General features: G+C 42.7%; 1 protein-coding gene across 1 annotated transcript in view; it reads left to right on the top strand.

Moving 5' to 3' along the window:
- Positions 1-2,043: 2,043 nt before the first annotated feature.
- The window catches only part of elfn2b (extracellular leucine-rich repeat and fibronectin type III domain containing 2b), a 232,087-nt gene continuing 213,048 nt past the window's right edge, over positions 2,044-21,082 (top strand). The window contains exon 1 of the mRNA XM_079565320.1: positions 2,044-2,113. The gene's annotated coding sequence lies outside the window, so the exon portion shown is untranslated. The remainder of the gene's footprint in view (positions 2,114-21,082) is intronic.

Raw genomic sequence — 21,082 nt, forward strand, 5'->3', positions numbered from 1 at the left:
AAATACATCTCAAAGAACATCAAATTCAATGTCAGCATTGTTTAGTTCACGATGGGGAAAATAAAGTTTTTAGTTTGACCTGAGAGCCTATCATACTTAAAGGGACTATAAGGAGTTTAAAATGTTAAAATTAAGTATTTTCCTCCCCCTACATGTTCCAGCCATGTCCTAATGTGTAGAATGAGCTCAGACCTGTTCACCACAACTGCCTCTAAAATCCTGTACGGTCACTCAAAAATGTGTCACTTCGGGCCGAATTGCCGTCATGCACGAGCTTAATATAGAAGGTGCAGTTACACATATGGCCTGAGGTGGCAGTAGTGAGTATAAAATGGCGAACTTGCTTCCAGCCCCTTTAAAGAGACTAGATGCAAGTTGGCCGTTTTATACTCACTACTGCCACCTCAGGTCATACGTGTAACTGCAGCTTCTATATTAAGCTGGTGCATGACGGCACTTCAGACTTGAAGTAACAGCTTTTTGAGTGACAGTGTAGGATTTTAGAGGCAGTTGTGGTGAACAGGTCTGGGCTCATTCTACACATTAGGACATTGTTGGTACATGTAGGAAAATACTTAATTTGAACATTTTTAAACTCCGTATAGTCCCTTTAAGAAAGAACACAAGGCAGCGCAACATAAACTAGGAAATGACTGTCACCGGAGCGCCAATCAGAGCAGTCACCTCCTCTTGTGACGCAAGTGGCGAAGGCGCAAAGCACATAGCTTCGCCACTCTGAAAATAATTCGCTAAGAGCCTGCGCCCCTCAGTGCACCAGCACAACATCTGGCCCCTTGTCTTAAAATCATCTTGCGCCCCCACTTCAGGGTCCCGCGACCGCCACTTTGGGAACCACTGCGCTAAGGAAGAAGTTTCTGGCACCAAACGAGGCCGAGCTTGAGGATTATGAACATGTAATGAGCCTAAGTCAACAAACTGTGTACTGTGTGTTTCCCATGTCTTGATGTTTTATTCTATGTGCTTTGCCTTAACTTAACCTAATTTAAATTTTGCGTATCTTCTTTTGTAATGCGCATTGAGTTAACTTGCGTACGAAATGCGCAGTATAAAGAAAGTTGCCTTGCCTTGCAGGTCTTAGCTTTCAAATGAGGCGTTCAAAACAAATTTCCCTCGAGACGAATAAATACCGCCATACCGCCTTTGCGATGCCCGATCCCGTCAGACCTTGGAAGTTAAGCAGGGAAGGGCCTGGTCGGTACTTGGATGGGAGACCGCTTGGTAACACCAGGAAGCCTAGCGAATGTAGTGAGTGGTTGGTGGAGGTCAGAGGGGCCGATGGCACAGACTGGTTGCCTTCATTCCGTCAGCCTACCCCAGGGCAGCTGTGGCTACAATAGTAGCTTACCACCACCAAGTATGGAGTGAATGAATAGTGCAATGTAAAGCGTCTCTGAGTGTCCAGAAAAGCGCTATATAAAACCGATGCATTATTTTTTTGATTATTAATAAATGAATACTGAATTGAAGTGGCCTAGCTCGAGTTGTTAAGCTTATATAACTAGGCCTACCTACAGGTAGTTTGTGAATGCACTTTCACTGACCATGGCAAGAAAAAAAACGATACTATAAATTCTTCGGTAACATTTACGCCAAATTTAGCGCTAAAGTGAACGGAAAAAGATGACAAGATGGGAAAAAAGGGCTCAAGCTACTCCACTAAATAACCTACTGATCTATAACCATCCATCGCGATGTCAACCCACCCAACCCCAACCCCAACCCCACCCACCCCCACCTACCTTTCACGTATCCGCGTACAGGCCAAGAACCGTCTTTTCAAAACAAATCGCCTCATTATGACATGACACCCATTCACGCTTTTATGGATACATCGCCTCTTAACGCTGCAGCTCGCCCGCCTCTCCGCTTCTCCCACTCTCTCTCTCTCCGCGCTCTCTCCCTCTCCCTCTCTCTCTCTCTCTCTCTCTCTCTCTCTCTCTCCGTGTGTCAGTGCTCTCCCGCCGCGCTGCTGCTACTGCCAGTGCCGCTGCGACGCGACCAGTGCATGTGAAAGAAAGACACACAAAAAAACAACATACATTCTTTTAATTCTACTTCTGGGATCCGACGAGGAACGGATAACCGCGCAACGGTAAGCCGCATCTTCTTCCCCGTTTTACGCACGCTGATCTATTTTTTTGCTGTAAGCGAAGACGGGGGGGGCATCTTCCACACTGAACACTCGCATTGATGCAACACGAGCGCATACGATTGTAGTTTCCAAAACGTCCTATAGCGCATTGGTTTGGGTCGCGCGAGTAGCGTACGGCGCGCGCTTCGGCGGGGTAAGGGGGGGGGAATCGCTTATTTGACGCTTTGGAGGAAACGTTATTAATGTGTTGCATGCGGCGGGCTGTTGACGACGGGACGGACTGGCATTACGCGCCGTGGACAGATGTGTCAGTGAGGGGATTTAGTGCTCGAGGGAGGGGATAAAAGCGCCTGGATAGCCCGTGTTTTCTTTTCCTTTTTTTTTTTCTTTTTTTTTTTTTGCAGAGCTGCGATGAGCGCCGGCCGTGGCACGACACTTCACCCTTTTATTTTTTTAAATTATTTTTTTTATTTTTTTATTTTTTACTTACGAAGCTCCTAATGGGCATGTGCATGATTCAACAGTGCCCAAAACGCCAACACACTCTCTCCCCCATTCTGGATTCCCGTTGACTACTTGACTACAGGCGGGGGGGGGGAAAAAAGTCTATGCTGTGGGTAAAGATGGATAAAAGAGGAATAGCTGCGCAGTTTAATCGCATGGGTGGCCCGGGCTGAGGCATTGGTTCAGCTGGTGGCAGCTACATCGTAGGTTAAAATTGAGATAGCGAGAGAGAGGGAGAGAGAGAGAGAGAGACTTCAGCACCATGGATAACGCATCGTGCTGATCAAGCGAAAATGGCTTCACCCGTCCGTATATCTAAAAGCGACATGGGACCGCACAAAGTAATCACTATCGACTGCGATCGTTCCAATTGGGACATCGCTCGAATTGCGATTTCCAAAGATTGACTTTTTTTTTTTTTTTAAGGCGGCACAAGTGCAAGGTTCGTACAGTAGGGCCGCACATGACATCCGATATTCGATAATGCCCTTTTGTCGCGATACAGAGAGACTGATACGATATGTCCTGATGTGCTCAGGAAGTATGATGTGTCATTTTTACGAACTGCAAAACTTTTCTCTGAAGGATTTAAGAAAGCGACGAGCCGAGTTCCCAAAAGTTATGAGTCCGATGTAAATTAGACATTGAGAGTGACGTTTTGAAAGGTGCGAATGGCAGTGGCATTTTAGAAGTCTGGCGCTCTTGTAAAACAATTCACCACCAAAACAGGCATTACTTTATGTGGAATGCATTTGCACAGTATCGTGTTGTACAGTTTCGAGAACTGCGTTGTGTATCACAGTATTGCGGTACATGGTTTACGATACAATACGCGTATCACAACAACAAGACGAATTGTGATATATCGAAAATGATATTTGGCCCTGGTGATGATACTACTTTTGTGATAGATTACTTCACTATATTCTCAGGACATTAACATAAATTGTGAGCAATGTGTTTTTCTTCAAATTGTGCCACAGTAACATTAATATATACAGTATTTATATTTCTAAACCTGGATGTGAAGACAATTCTACATTATAGACGTTTGCTGCATTCATGTGGTCCACTGGAAAGGAGGACAATGTTTTACTCAGGAAAATGCACATGAACACTTGCTCGACTGGGGGAAACAACTGGGGAAATCGGGTCAAAACAAGCCTCCCGACTTCTGAACCTGATTGTGGACCAACATGATTTGGTCTAATATGAGCTTTTTAGTTTTTCTCCAGTTAGTGTGAACACAACAACAAATTTGAAAGAGAAATGGCCGACATTAATGCTAGCAAAAATAAACGTGACGTACGTGATATTTTGAGTTAGCTCAGCAGAGCACTAATCATTGATAAAAGACAGTTTTTCTTTGATGACGTCAAAATCCCCACTTGTCCCTAGCCTGGGGGACCACCAATGAATTTTCTCATAGGAGAGGTGTGATTTACGATTGTCCATAGCCATTTATTGAGCGCTGCGAATGTCTATCATGTGTCTCCATCAGATGACGTATGACGTACCCGCTGTAAACATTCAAGCTAAACTACTTAGAACACGGTCTGAAGCTTGTTCAAAAGATGGAATCGCTGCTGTCATGTTGGATCTGTATATAAACTTTATTTTTAAAACGGTTTGGCAACACTTTAGAAGTACAAAGTTACACATTGCTCCCCCTTGTGACACTTTGTACTCCCTTGTTACACATTGTTCCCCTTTGTAACACTTTGTACTTCCTTGTTGCACATTGTTCAACTTTGTAACACTTTGTACTTCCTTGTTACACATTGTTCCCCCTTGTTACATGTTGTAGGAGTACCAGTACATACATGTGTAATCACTTTCTTGTTACCCGCACTTACACCTGGAACTCGCGGGTTGTATTCTAAAGCGTTACCAAAGGTTTTACTACAAGCTTCCGTATATCGAATAGTGCGTCATCATCTTGCCGTCCCTCCTCCTTCTGTGATTGGTCCCCAAATCCATGCGAAAATACTGGCCTTGGTCCCCAGGCTGTTGTGCAGTTGGAAATGATTCAAGCGCACACAGCAGCATGGGTATTTCCCAGGCTAACTTGTCCCCATAAAAAGCACATGAACACAAACCCACTGGGGGCAATGACATCACATCTCGGGAAGACTAGCGCCCCAGTTCACATGAATGCAGCAATAATACAATGACTTCATTAGTGCAAGGAATCTTAAGTTGAAAAATAATGACTGAAACTAGCAAGCGTTTTTCCTTTTTTTTTTTTTTTTGACGGCTGTTAGCAAAGCAAAGGGTAGCTGTGCGTTTGAGGGAAGACCTCAGCGATTGTCACATTTTGGCTAAATGTTAACGCTCTTGGACGTGTTTACAGTGAACTGAATCTTGCTCTCAAAACATAAATGGTAAAAGGTCTTAACTTCCACGGCGCTTTTCCACCGACATTAGGCACCATTCACACTTTCGAACATTTTGCAGCCCTACATGGGACCACGTTGAGGATGATAGACACTTACGAAATCCTCGTGCACAAAGTCGGATCTTGGCTAAGAAATTGATGCAAACGGGCTGTGTCTGCTGTAGATCAAGAGCCCATTGTCGAGTGCGCGTGTTTGAAGAATGCCACCACGTTGTGATGCTATACTATTGAAAAGGCTATTTCATCTGAGTTCTTTGGTGCTGACAGAGATGGCGTTAGACTTTGTGCCAGCCCTTGTGTCATGTAGATATGCCCGACACAGAGTGGTTGTCCGTAAAGTCGAAACAGCAAAGACCTCTCGCTGAAACGTTATTTTAAAGGAAAGACGCTGCTTTCTTTTTTTTCCAGATTTGGGTTTGAATGTGTGGGCTTGCATCTGCTACTTCTTCCTCCCATCGATTTATACATGAGAAGTCATTTCCGCCACACAAAAGTTGTACCTGCAGACGCCAACTTTTTCAGTCTCATCAACAATCGTGTCCCAATGCCCCGTAACAAGTGTGAATCTTAACTCTACAGCTTGAACCGCTTCCCATCAGATAGAAAACATTCTGTGGCCCTGAGGAGTTAACGTGGGTTTGTCTTTCATAAGCTGTACAACTGGCTGATTAAATGGCAATCCTATTATGTGCACCCACACCCTGTAAGCGTAATGGCATCAGGTGCGACGAGAAAACATCCTCGCTAACCAGTTACAAATGAAATTCACGCAGTCCGCTGTCGGCCGTACATAGTAGAGCTGTGCGCGCTAAGCCCTGCCGGTTTGTAATTGACTTGTGACACGCTTGTGTTTATTCTAAAAGCCAAGCACAATGAAACATGCTGGTTCACTGGTTGACCTTGGTGCTGGAAAACTGCAGGTGTTGGATGATGACTTACAACATATGAAATCTTTATCCTACTTAAGATGTAAATACAGCACTGCATTGGTGAAGTTCATAACTAAGTGTTTTAGCGTCGAAGCTACAAGCTAACGGTTGCATAATGCTCGCTTCACTGCAAGAAGATCCAGGGTTCGATTCCCACCTGGACGGGGCCTTTCTGTATGGAGTTTGCATGTTCTCGCCGTGTCTGCGTAGGTTTTCTTCCGGGTACTCCAGTTTTCACCTACCACTAAAAACATGTACAATAGGCAAGGATGAATGATGTGTGTGTGTGCATTCTTGTACTTACGACATTGTGAGGACCATTTTGATTTTTTAACCAACAGAGTGAGGACATATTTGTAAAGAGAGAACATTTTAGTTGGTCTTTACTTATTTGAAGGACTGTTTGAGGGTCAAGATGTGGTTTTAGGGTTAGGGTTAGAGTAGGGTTTAGATTAGTGTTAGGGGCCCTAACCTTAGGGTCCTAGCCTTAAGGGCCCCTAGGTAATACACTCATACATGGATATTAGTGTCCTCGCTAAAACAGAAGTACAAGATTGTGTGTGTGGGTGTGTGTGTGTGTGTTCATGTGTGTGTGTGTGCGTGAATGAATGAATGATGGTGGTCAGAGGGACCATTGGCGCAGATGTTTGCAGTCTCGACAGTATTTCTGTCAGTCTCCCCCAGGGGAAACTGAAGCTACAAAGGTAGATTACCACCACCGAGTGTGGAGTGAATGTAAAATTGTGTCATGTAAAGTGCTTTGTGACCATGCGCTATATTAATAAAGCTCTTCTTCTTCTTCTCTGCTCCACAGTCTGAACCAAATTTTATGAAAGACACTCGGCTGGACATTTATGGACTTTTTTTAATTTTATTTCTTATTTATGTTAAAATGTAGACAGGAAGCAGCCTTTACCCTACACTGGCTAACAGGAAGTTAGCCAAAGCCACTCCATACTCAGAGCCTGTTGAGAAAAGGAAATATATGTTTTATCTGGTTAACTTGCTCACATTTTAATGGATTTTTGTTTTATTAGCAGCTATATATGAACTGTAGAGGTTGTCACCCTCGTCAACTTGACAAAGTTGTTTTTTTTATTAGCGGCTATATATGAACTGTTGTCACACTCGTCAACTGGACAAAGTTGTGTGAAGTTTGCATTTTCTATCAGAATGCTATTCTTCATTAGCCTGGCTAACACCGGACTAAAATCACAAGTGATGTTTAGTCTGGGGACCACCAATGCATTTTCTCGTAGGAGAGGTGTGGTTTACGATCGTCCATACTCGTTTATTGGGCGATACGAAAAAAAAAAAAAGTCTATCATGCGTCTGCACGTCGCCACAGCCAATCGTATCATCGTATGAGATGACGTATGACGTACTCGCTGTAAACTTTTGAGATAAACTATTTAGAACAAGGTCTAAAGCTTGATCGAAAAATACCATCGTGTCTGCTGCTGTCATGTTGGATCCGTAAATAAACTTTTTTTTTTTTAATCCGTAAATAAACTACAAGCTTCCGTATATCGAATAGTGCGTCATCGTCTTGCGTCCCTCCTCGCTCTGTGATTGGTTCCCAAATCCACCGGAAAATTTGGGCCATGGTTCCCAGGCTGTTGTGCAGTTCGAAATAATTCGAGCGCACATGGTCTTTGGTTTTCCTGATCAAACCTAAAACGTGCATTATAGCCAGCCTCTCTCGCTTTGTGTGTCTGTGTTTTGTTGTAAAATCAACCTGATGCGTCAAGTTTGCATTATATTATGATTTATTGATGTTGTGTATGGTCAACCCATGTAGTCAATATGTGAAGCAAAGGGGTTCACCTTTTTCATCACATACTGACTCCAACGGATCGCCATGACGGTAAAAATTTCATAACATTTTGACTGAAAATGGTAAAAATGACGTATAGTGCCTTTAAAGGAACAGGCCACCGTTTTTACATACTGCGATTTGTTCTTACCTGAGCTTAGACGAGTTGATGCGTACCTGTCTGGTCTTTTTGTGTGCACTCAGTCACGCAAGTAGACCAAAGATGTTGTTAGCATTTGGCCTCTCTCAGCATATTCCTATAACTCCAAACTGGGGTGAAGTTGGAAGCGACCAAGCTCTTCCACGTTTTTCCTATATATATATGGTTAGGTGAGCATTTACACGATCCAAGTCTAGTTACACTATATTGAAAGGCACAATAATATCTTAGGAGCACTTAGACGTCCGCCCAGTGAAGTCGAAGTGCTCCTATTGTATTATTACGCCTTTGAAAGATAGTACCCCTTTATATGCACTTAGAAAATTGACACGTTTAACTTAATGGAACTATACTTGGATCGTGGAAATGCTCACGTAACCATATATAAATAGGAAAAGCGTGGAAGAGCTTGGTCGCTTCTAACTTTTGGGTCCCGTTTGGGTCCATAGAGGAGAAGAGGGGAAGCTAAATGCTAACAACTCGTCTAAGCTCAGGTAAGAACATATCTCAGTCAGTATTGGAAAAACGGTGGCCTGTTCCTTCAAGGTTTTGTGGCAAAATTGGTCTCCACTCTACTGGCCGATGCATCGTTAAACCACTAGCTTCTGTGTTTACTTGTGCCATACATGCCTTTTCACTGATCGATTAATATGCTTGTGCACACCTATCGAGAACTCAAAGAAATCACGCCCCGTCCCAGACTACACATCCTTGTAAAGAATAGCAAATCCTGACTCGAAATGAGATCTTGAAGTGGGTGTAGCTTTTTGCACATATTTGGTGATCCTTTCAAACACATCTAGATCCCTAGTTTACCTTTTGTTGGCTAGAACAAAAGCAATTGCACTCTTGATTCGAGTTTATTTCATTTATGCTTCGATAATGCTTTTATATATCATTTACCCCCTCGATTTGATCTTGATCAAGGTCCAGGGCTGGGCGGTTAATCCACATGTCAATCAAATTGATATCTTGACAAAGGTAGCTCTCGTGAACCGCGTGTTGCTTTGTAATAAACAGGTCTGTTTGCCAGTTCCTTCGCTGAAAAAGCACAAGGAGCTACTGCTGCTGCTGCTGCGGGAATCGGCCATTTGTTGACAAAGTGAGAGCTCGGCCTTGACATCAGAAGGGAACTCAGATGCTACACAGTCATTGAATTAGCTGTGTAATATACTTAACATACTGGTAAGCCATTAATAACATGCATATACAGATAATAGTAGGCTGATCATTATATTGTTAACTACCATGCTAATAGGCCATGGATAATATGCTTATTCATAGCCAATCCTAATCCTAGCCCTGCTTATTAATACTTAATATAAAGCAATACCGACTTTTGTCCTGGAATTTGCCAAGGTGGATTCGGGTGATCGGGCAACTTATGGCACAAGCGGCGATTCCCCACAAGCATGTTCGCCTTAAAACGCAGATTTGTAGCGGCGCCGTGAGACATGCAGGCATTTGTAGCTTCGATTAGAGCGATTGGAGCGAAATTGCTGTAATTGTTCTGGTGTCTGCTGCGCATATGTGTCCAAACTGTTCCAGACTTGGCGCGCCCGTTGCATCAGAATAAGTTTGATTTTTGCATAATTTCCCCCACTTTAAAAAAAAAACAAAAAAAAAACATACCCCCTGCGTACCACATGCCGAGCAATCCATCGCCCGCTGATATCGCTCTCGCACTAAAGACGGCGGACGCCAATACAACATCGCTCTTCGTGGCTAATCAATAGTTAATAAGGGCCCCATCAGGTTAGGCTCGGACTCGCGCCGGGTTATAAGCGCTCGCTAAGTAGATGGATTCCCGCTTATGCACTGTTGTAAATTTGACTGTCACCGCGGTCAATATCGGTAGATCTCTTCCCGTGCTCTCGGCCTAGTCTAAATAAATCTGCTCCCGTCTACTCTTCCAGCGTTTCCCAGCCGTTTCTTATCAACAGCCTCACAAGTAGTGTACACACCTCGGCGCAAAATCCTCGTGATTCCAAGCAGGAGGATTACCGAGTTGTTGGCTTTGGAGGCAGATAACAAGCAGTGTCTGAATCCATTGCAATCACACGCCCCCCGGACTAAGATTTTAGGGTTGGTTGCTGCAAAAAGCATGACTGTCAACACTTCCCGATGGTCTTGAGTGATCTTGTTCACATTGGTCGCTTCTTCTTCTTCTAAGGAGTGCGCCAACCTGTGTTACTGTTCCATCGATTTTGTTAGCATGCCGTTAGCTGAAAAGGAAAGCTTGTTTTCACTGTTTCAAAATGTGCCATTCCCACTACAGCCTTCAGAGGGCGTTCCAGGCCAATTCAAAATGTTGTCTTTTCTTTGCATAGACAGTTCAAATTTAAAGGGCCTATGTCACCGGAGGAGACTTGCGGAGACGTTGCGGAGACTGACGCGACCATAGCTGTCAACTCTCCCGTTTTGGCCGGGAAACTACCATATTTTGACCCGTCTTGGAGCTTGACTGGGCTGGTGAGACGGCTGGCAGCAGGTGCTAGGAAAAAGTCATGCATTTTGAAATCCAAAAACATGACAGGTATGGCCGTGACTGGCTGTTTCCGCAAAGTCTCCACAACTCGAATTGATTTTGCGCATTCCAAGGGCCTATCTCACCGGCCTGGAGACTAGTTGGAGACTCAAAGACACATAGATTTGTCTGAGACGTCCCCTGGAGATAAGGAGAGTCTCCAGGTTGTCTCGTTGAAAATGTACTTTTCCAAGTCTCCGCATGGTCTCAAGCAGTTGTGCCAACGTTATGAACTCTATATCTTGTCCTCAGCCCTGTGACGTTTCTGTGACATCTGTGCAGTGTCTCAGAGAGAGCATGGAGACTTGAAAAAGTCTCCGTGCTCTCTCCAGGGGACGTCTCGGAGACATGTCCATGACCAGTGGCAACTTGAGTCTCCAACTAGTCTCCAGGCTGGTGAGACAGGACCGTTAAATATTAATAATAAGGGACCCAAAGAAGGCATCATATCCTGCATTTGAGGCTTAAAACAGACTTAAAAACATTATTTCCTGTGCCTGTACGCTTTGATATGCTACATTTTATCATTTCAAATAACGTCATTTGACTGAAATCTAGAGGCGAGTGCTGATGAGGAGTTTGCCTGGAGCTGCAGTGGGAATGACTCGTAGAAACAAACTTTCACTTTGATCAAACAGCGTGGTTAACAACAACAGTGTGAGCAAAGTGAGAAAAGTTTGCGCACGGAACGATACGGAACTGATCCGATGTTGGATTATGGGCTTTGAAAAGGCAGTGGATTGGTTTCGTGTTTTTCCTGTGGGGCAATACGACCAGGAAGTGCAGACTGAAGAGCTCAACAGAACCAGGGACGTGAAGATTACTCAAAATTGCTACATTACAGATATGTTTCTGACAAGTCTGCTTGAAAGTATTGTTCTATCTACACTATCCATTTCCGGATACAAGCTATTTTTTTTTCCATTGAGCTCAGTTTGTAGTTCACACGGCTATGACTTTGGAATTGGAGTGGAGAGAGTGATTTGTTGTGCAAAGATTTGTATGATTCAATTGTGAATTGTGAATAGTTGATGATGGTGGTGTATTATCCGTCCTCCAAAAGAACACAATACACAACTAAATTAAATCTGCGCATATTAACGCTTTACAGGGCAGGACATGAATGCCTTTGGCGCTCTACATCACCATTTTGACCCCGTAAGGGAAAAAAAACGTTGCGCTTCATTCGGGCATGAAGTTATATCAGAAGCTAAAGAAATGATGTAAATGAGGAGGAACTTTATCCCCTCCAGGTGATGGACAACGTAGTGAACCATGGCAGGTCTCGTACTGTAGTTAGCCAGAGTGCTGGCTGGATTAATAGCCTCGGCCCGGGCCCTAAGTGTCCTGGCCTTTACTGAACCGAGGTCAAGAAAGCTATTGGCCCTAATGACTCCCATCTGTAACTGCTCAATTACCATTCAGAGTAATGCATAGAGCACCTGCTGTTGGTGCAAACGGGACTGTTGTTGAGCTACCATGTTAGACAATTGTTTCCTTTCATCTGGCGTTGTTTTATGGTGACACTTTATTTTACACTACCCTTGATACAGCGTACCTACAAAATTTTGTACAATGCAATGTGCTTTGTACCTATGGGTTACATACTGGAATTATGTGTGTATTAGTAGTTTGGAGGTACATAATAAGACATAGAGCCTTACACTGTAATACATTTGGTAGGTACAATGTATTTAGGGCAGTGTAATATGAAGTGTATAAAACCTAAAACACCAAGATGTTTTTGTGAGCTGTTGTGGTATGCTGTTGAAAAACACCTGGCTCAGAATTGGTTTAACCCATAGACTGTAGAATAGTGATAGACTAAGTGAGGGTGGCTTCTCCATAGCGTTCAGCGCAGGCTAATGAAGCTCCTGCCTGCAAGCAATTTGGCTGTTTTTTGGAGCCAGCTCCTATATTTAGAATAGGGCGGAAATCAAAATATATATATAGCAAAAGGATAGAAATAGTATGATGTTGCACGTGTTAAGACAAGCATTGTGTTCAATAATGACTTAAAGACGGGAAAAAAAGTTTCAATGTAAAGTTCATAGGAGACAGGAACTTTCGGAGCCTACCCCCATTTCCCATTAAGCTTCAGCAGCGAATAGCGATGCTGCGTCAGTGTTTTTATCATCTTGGTTTAGACCTGATGTAGGAGTTTCTTTTTAGAGTTTAAAATGTTCACCACCAGTGACTTGTGTCTTGTGAATAGCCATCCATCCATCCATCCTTCCATCCATCCATCCATGCATCCATGCATCCATTCATCCATCCATCCATTTTCTTCCGCTATATCTGAGGCCGGGTCGCGGAGGCAGCAGTCTCCAGCTGTTCTGGGGGGACACCGAGACGACACCAGGCCAGCTCGGAGACATAGTCCCTGGTCCTTCCACGAGGCCTTGTCCCGTGTGAATAGCTCAATACAATAAGCTTCCCTTAAAGGAATACTGAGATATGTTGGGAACTATAGGAATACATTGGGAGAGGCCAAATGCAAACAACATCTTTAGTCGTTTTGCGTGACTGAGGGCACGCACAAAGACCAGACAGGTACGTATCAACTCGTCTAAGCTCAGGTAAGAACATATCTCAGTATGGGAAAACGGTGGCCTTTTCCATTAAGGCTCCTAAATTTGTAAATATCACTTATCATTTTTGTTTCCATTATTGCTATACTTTTTTCTTTTCAGATTTGTACATACTGCAGGTGTGTGGGCGTTTGAGTATGAGAGCGTTTTAGACTTGTTGTGAGAGTGGATGAATGAATCAGTGTGTGAAGTCATGCTAATGTTGTTTTTGTGTACAAAGGCCCCACCAGGGACAGGCGTTGAGAACTAGCACTCTGACCTCTTTGTGCATCACATCAGCTGCTTGTTTCACAAAATAAACAATGTGGTCAAAAATGGGCCTAATCTACTCTGCTATGAAGGCCGTAGCCACAACAGCACATCAGACGATAATAAACACAGCGGAAAACTGTACTTCAAGTCTTTCCCTGCTGCAAAATCCATCAACCGTAGTGAGCTACCGCCAAAACGGCATGTATGGACCACGGAGGATCCTGGTTAACAATCAACACAGCAATTCAATAGCCTCGTGATGCACTGATTAAATGGCCAAAGGGGAGTCTGTGTTTGGGCCAGGGTAGTGGTTACGGGGTTACAGGGCCCTCCCAGAACAGCCCCCTTCCCGGCATTAATTTTCACAAGCGTTCGGTGCACCGCTTTTATTTGTGATTGCAATTGATTGAGAGATGGGCAGTCATCTGTCCTTTCCAAGGCTGGGCATGATTGAGTTAGAGATGTCCATTTGTTAAATCAAAAGCTCGTGTTTTTCGAAACTGGTCAAAAATCCAGCTCTGATGAAAGAAAAAAAAAGGAAAAGGGAGTTGGGGCAGGCTGCTGACATCGCAACGATGCTGCCCCCTGGTGGCCAGTTGCGACTCCAGAAAGAGCGAAATAACATGGAATCCGATGGGAACTTAACTTTAACCCTTTAATAGCTGGCTCAACCGTTTGGTAGAGCACACATTATCAAGTCATAGGTTGTTTCTAATTCTGCCTATCGCTACCAAGTTTGTAATACTCAAAAGATCCAGTTTGGACGAGTATAGGTTTGGACTGGTTTATGCTGGTTTAGAGCAGGTTCGGGCCAGTACCGACCTAATTTGCACCGGTTTAGAGCAGTTTTGGACTGGTTTGGACCGGTTTAGAGCAGTTTTAGACTGGTTTAGACCAGGTTTGGACGGGTTTATGCTGGTTTTGACTGGTTTAGAGGAGGTTTTGATTGGTTTGGAACAGGTTTAGATCAGGTCTGGCTGGACTGGTTTGTGCTGGTTTAGATCAGGTTTGGACCAGTTTAGGCCAGGTTTAGACTGGTTTAGATCAGGTTTGGACTGGTTTATGCTGGTTTTGACTGGTGTAGAGGAGGTTTTGATTGGTTAGGACCAAGTTCAGATCAGGTCTGGCTGGACTGGTTTGTGCTGGTTTAGATCAGGTTAGGCCAGGTTAGACTGATTTAGACCAGGATTGGACTGGTTTATGCTGGTTTTGACTGGTTTAGAGGAGGTTTCAATTGGTTTTCGAGCCGTTTTAGATCAGGTCTGGCTGGACTGGTTTGTGCTGGGTTGGATCAGGTTTGGACTAGTTAAAGGCAGGTAACCCAGAGCTCTATAAAAACAAAACAAACAAAAAAACATGAAAATACAATAAAGGATGTTGGGAGTAACATAAAAGGGTCAAAGCTCTGTTCCAAAGAATATTATTGATTCAAAAGCTAGACTTTTCTTTTGTTTTTACACGGATTGGGTTTGGGTCAACTAAGCTGTAATTTAAAAAAAAAAAATCCCTTCTAAATTCCTCAGTTTTGCCGGCAGGGGGCATTAGACATCCAATCCAAGTGTATATGTCGCAAATGATTCCAAAACATTATTATTAGATAAAGAACAGTGAATCTCCTGTAGAACAACTATTGTGGATATTTGCTATTTAATGCTAAGTAATGCAATAAATACTTATAAGATGTAAAATACTTTAACATGTACTTTATTCAGTAGTATTTCCCCCCTGTTCTTCTTAATGTAGTGCGGGAGAAAGTAATCAATTATACACACTTTTTTTCTGTGCAGTGAGCCACTCTTTGATCAGTTCTGGCTTCTGGCTACAGCATATTACCAACAAGGGATTTTGCAAAGCTGCCGAGTGAATTTGATAGCGTTTTAAATTATTAACCGCTAGTTGATTATTGCATGGTATTCTTATAATGAGTCTACTGCAGCCCCAGGAGGCGCACGCCGATGTTCCCTTTAAGGCAGACCCAAACCAAAAGCTAATTAAAGGTCCTGTATGTTAAACCCATGTTTTTTTTCAGCTTTCAGCAATAGTGTTGTCTCATGATAAAAAAAAGAAAAGAAACAATACCTAGTTTGCGAAATGTATTTTTTCCAAGAGCTGAAAATGCCGTATTCCACCTGCTGATGTCATGGAATGGGACCCTCCCACTCCAGGAAATGCTCCTCTGGGGTTTTATTGAGAGTCCGCAACATTCACCTGAATGGGGGGGGGGGGGGGGGGGGGGGGCAAGCCGAGGGGAACATTTTCCGACTATAGGACTATAGGTATATTTACCACACACAAATACAAGTCAAAATTATGTCCATTTGATTGTCTTGTCTCATCCTGGTTTTAAAAGTTCAACAAGTTGCCCAAAAGAAGTGAAAAAACGGCACTCGCAGCTAGCGGTTAACATGTAGCATGAAGCTAACGCTAGAGTCATGGTTAGCACTCTCCATTATGTAGCCTATTTATGGGCTGTTAACCCACTTTGCTCCTCTCCATGTCTCAGTCTTTATTTAGTAGAAACATTCATAATTTAGCAATAAAGTAGCTGGTGAAATAGTGGGTGAAAGAGAGGTTCTTTTCCCCCTTTGTTTTCCCCCTGACAGCTTCGAGCATGACCATTTATGGGCACTTCCAGAGTTGCCGCCTGTATCTACCTTACAGACCAGTGACTCCCAACCTGTTTTGTCTTGTAGACCCCTTGGACCCCTCAATGGTGTTGCTGTTCATCTAGAAGACAAAATAAAGTTACTATATCTCAAAAACATACATATTACCGCAAAAATATAGCTTTTCCTTTTTCTTTTTTTTTACTAAGCTAAGTAAAGCTAATGAAAACATTGCAAACACAAAATAACAGCAATGTACAATTGGCGTTGGCTCCCGTTGCCACGCTGTTGCTATGCTGTGACATCACTTGCATACCCTCTTGTAAAGCCGACAATGCCACTTTAGCATGGTCAGAACAAAGCACTTTAAAGAGAACACGTGTATGTTAAACCATCTCCATGGAGACGATCTGGTGTTGTCCCGCCCCCCCCAGCAAAGCTACGGGTCAGTTCTGAGGAAAGGCGAGGCTATTCACAGTCTCATGTTTATTTTCAAAGGATTCTCACTAGGGAACACAGCGGTAATGAAATTAAAGCATGCATTGGATTATTTACCTTTACCTTTACTGTACATTAACCACAACAAAGCATCATGGCGTGCACCCTTCAATCTGCTCAATTTTCTGCTCAGCATCAGGCATTATTTATATATGTTTTTTTTTGCGTTGGGGGAATGGGAATAGCAAGAAACAAGTCCAGGCTTTGGAGAATTGTATATGAGCAGCAGCAGTGGAGCAATAAAGTAAACATGTGTTGTTTGATGTTCTGCTTGATGATCAGTGATGAACTAATAAAACAGATGGAAGGAAAAAAACGCCCGCAACACCAAGGGACCGACTTTCATAATCTTTTCAGGAGTGAAGGAGGAGGGGAAAAAAAATCCACTTTGCTATGTTATACTGTCATTTCAATAGAGATTCCTGCAGGAGTAGTTGTTTATGGAGGGAAACTGCTGGGGAGTGGTGTAACTGCGTTTTATAACATCATTAAACCTAAAGATGTTTTCTATGTTATTTTATTCTATACAGCCAAAAATACTGATTGCATCGTCAAAACCGAAAAAAAAAAAAAGATTTCTGGGATTGCTAATGCCAACAGTTGTTCACTAGCACTTTTCGCTACTTTTTCTATCATGTTTTTTAGCTGTTAACCTATCTTTTGTGACATAACATATAAGATAGATAGATTGATCCCGAAATAATGAAATAATGCATCATGTTCTGCAGTGTGGCGTTAACTGCAGTGAATGAATACATGTTTTACTTGATTTGTTCCAGCGGCTAATCAGCAAAAATACATTTATCTAAATTGCTGCCCTTGTCCACCGGTTGACCCGCCGCCCCCGCGCTTGCACCCACTTAACCAATTTTACCTCTGGGTGCTATCTAGGCCCCGCCCTCTTATTGATCCACCCGTCAGGCGGGATTTTACGGGGATCCACACAGGCACTCACATAAAGGGGGAGGACATGTACATATGGAGCATTATTTTAGAGCCTCACCTTTGAGAATTTACGTTTTATAATTAGAAACTATGTCTCTGTAAGAATTAAAGGGTGATGATGGAATACAGGCGCTATAGAGATGGTGAAGACTTTGATTGGGGCTCCTCCTGCTGGCAAAATGACTTTCAGCTTCAATTTACAGTGTGGTTTATGATTGATCTTATATCACCAAGGAATGAAGAGTCCAGGGCCAATGTCAAAGTTGTTTGCCCAGGACCAATGTTAGGGTCAGGGTTAGGGTGATTGGCTGGCTGTAACATTTGATCTGGGCAAACAACTTTACATTGGCCCTGGACTCTTAATACTTAGTAATATGAGCAGGTTTACAGCTTCATAAGCACATTTTGAGCAGAACGGCTCAGATCCGATATAATGTTGCATTATGAGATTTAAAAATGGTGGACAGTTTTGGGGTTTGAACAATGACGCAATTGTATCCAGGAAGTACAGAATGGAGTGCACCATAGGAGGAGAAACAGCAAATTTAAATAGCTTTACTTTGCCCGAAACTGCGTGAACGAAGTGAAATACTCCAGGTGTGTCTTTGGTCCTGTAGGCTTTGGAACACTCTGCCTGTAGCATTTTCTATGTTGTGCTGACAACGTTTTTAGTAGCGACGCACCGATCCACCTTTTTTGCTGCCGATTCGGATACCGATACGGGGGGTTTGAGCATCTGCCTGTATCCAATTTTTAGCCTACCGATACCAAGAGACTTTCTTTAAAAGTGACATTCTCTGAGTGAAATACTGAATTGACTCTTTTCTCCATCATTTTAAGCTCAATAAAGTCATCTTTTATTGTCATGATTTCAAAGATCAATTATCAATGATATCGATAAACTAATGGATGCACATTAAACAAGGATCACTGGACTTTTCTGCTCTAATTATCCTTGGGTATATGACAGGCTTTAGGCTTTAGGGGCGTTTCTAGGAGGACTCAGGCAAACCTATCCCTAAAATGGCCGCCCTCAGAGTTTTTACAGATTACTCAAAAATACGTGAATGTGCCAAGGCAACACTTCAGGCATGTTTTTAATGAGTGAATGACATAATAACATGATGCAAAGCTTGAAAAAGTCAATTTTGCATAAAACCCCCCTTTAAACTAAAATACAAACACTTGGCTTAGCAGTGGTTATTTTATTGTATTAGGTTCTTTAGGTATTTCTATTATAGTTTCTGACCCAGCCTTGATTAGTTTTCGCTAGCATTAGCATGCTACGGCTAGCTTAGCATGCTACGGCTAGCTTTAGCAATCAGCTTTAAAATGGTATACAGCATGCCCATATTCACTTTGATTTAGGTGGCAAAAGTTGTGTTTTTAAGGCGTCGAGAGGCAAACTGGTATCGGTTCAGTATCAGATATTTGAGGCCGATACCCGATATCGTATTTTTTTCAGTATCGGCTACGATATGCGATACCAGTGCATCCCTAGTTTTTAGTATACTGCACTTAAAGCACTTTGGTTCAGCAGGTGTTGTTGTAACACCAATAAAGGTTGATCGATTAACAAAGGAAAAATAAACTTTAGGACAAAAATAAGACAAGATATGCATTTAGTGACATCACAATGGAGGAATTACGTTAGCTCTCAAGAAACAAATGCAAATAGACGGGGAAATGTGCAATCAAAGAACAGAAGTATGTTTGACACAATGAATAAATAAACAAAAAACATAAATACTAAAATGAGAACAGAAAATAAAATGTAGAATATCAACGGCATTGGCAGTGCAAAAATGTTCCACTTTAAAACCAAGCGATTGTTGTTTATTTTCAGAAACAGCTGCTTTGCTAAAATACTATCCTCTTCATGAATGACTTCAACGATTTCCATTCATAACATTTCTGCGCTAATTTGATTTGCACTTCAACATCCAAGTTTTAAGCCTTGCAGCATTAACGATTTATAAGATATTTGTTGTTGGCTGAAAATGTTTTTTGACAACTACATTTTTATCGCTGTTTGTAGAGTAAATCGAACAGAAAACAAAACAAGAGAAATGTTTGACTCAATCTTGACTGAAGGTTAAAACAAAAAAAAGTCCAGAGACTGAAAGAACAGCGGCACTTTTTTTTCTAGTAAACATCAACACTGCTCCATGTGCCCTGTGTGTGTGTTTACGGCCCTGACTTGGTCCTATTTCCGTCCCGTGCAGGTTTAATCCCCCCCCCCACCTCCCCGCGTCAGCCGCTGCACTCATTTGCCGCCTCTCCCAGCTGTCGCGGAGCTCGGGGCGATCGATGCAGGCGTCATGTCCTTCAGTCAGTGCAGCGCTGGCAGGAGCCCGCGGGTGGTCCGCCTCTGAGCCGGCCACGCACGTACACAAGCACAATATTATGAGACGCTGAACAAACACAGCCACCGCTTACAGGGAGGAAGTGCGTTTGTGCTGGGTTAAGTCACATTTAGATTAAAAGAGCCACTTATTCCCACGGTCGTGCACAAATCGAGGTTTAATGTAGTGATTTTCTATGTAGCTTTCGATTAAGGCGAGCGCTGCAGGGGAATAGGGGATCAAAATAAACTTTGGTATATGCATTTGAAAGCTCTGCGGTAGATTGCGAACCAGTGTTAATTTTGACAACATATTTTGATTTAGTTTTAGTCTTAGTCTTTTGACGGAAATGTAATTCGATTTTAGTCTAGTTTTAGTCAAAAAAATATCTTCAATTTTAGTCTAGTTTTAGTCGACTAAAATTGCAAGTAAATTTATTCGACTAAATTTAAGACGAATTTTGTCGACTTTACATTGATAATATTCATTATAATCATATTTAATCTTGTTCCTCTGCTTCATGGAGCTGCTCCACATGAACAAAGCTCAGAGCTGCTCCTTTGGCAGAGAATTTACATGATCTGAGGCTCTTTCAGACGGTCAACAGAAGTTTGGATGATTTTAGTCTCTCCCCTTCATTTTTATTTTGTCTTATTTTAGTCGACTAAAATATCTGGACATTATAGTCATAGTTTTAGTCTCATGAGAAACTTTTAATTTAGTTTTAGTCCAATTTTAGTCGTCAAAAATAACACTTTGACTAAAATTGAGACTCAATATTTTAGTCAATGAAATTAACACTGTTGTGGACATATGTATGAGAAACAAATGTATTACAAGTTTTCTGTCATTTCATGTTTTCATATAAAAATAAAGCACTTTATGCAAAAAAAAAAAAAGAAAGAGCAGAAATGGCCTTTTTTTCAAAGCCTGGCTATCGCGTGACAAATTATGGTGATATTTAGTCTGGGGACCACCAATTAATAGGAGAGGTGCGGTTTATGATCGTCCGTGGGCTGTACCGGGCGGCACGGTAGCACAACGGTTTGCACTCTCGCTTTACAACTAGAAGGTCCTGGGTCGATTCCCACCTGGATGCAGCCTTTCTGTGTGGAGTTTGCATGTTCTCCCCATGTCTGTGTAAGTTTCCTCCGGGTACTCCAGTTTCCCCTATCACGATGATGTTGTGTGATGGTCAGATGTGTGCAGTCGCGACAGTCTCCCCCAGGGGAAACTGAAGGACGGTCTCACGAATCTCAGGCCTGTTGGTCTCTCATAAGGGGCTTCTGAACCGCTCTTTGTCCGACCCGTCACCTTGGACCTGTTTGGCATGGGAGACTCGACAACAGAGCTCCCAAGATCATTCGGGTGCTCAAACCCCTCCGCCACGTTAAGGCG

Source organism: Gobius niger (genome assembly GCF_951799975.1).
Source record: "Gobius niger genome assembly, chromosome: 10".
Taxonomy (NCBI): Eukaryota; Metazoa; Chordata; class Actinopteri; order Gobiiformes; family Gobiidae; genus Gobius; species Gobius niger.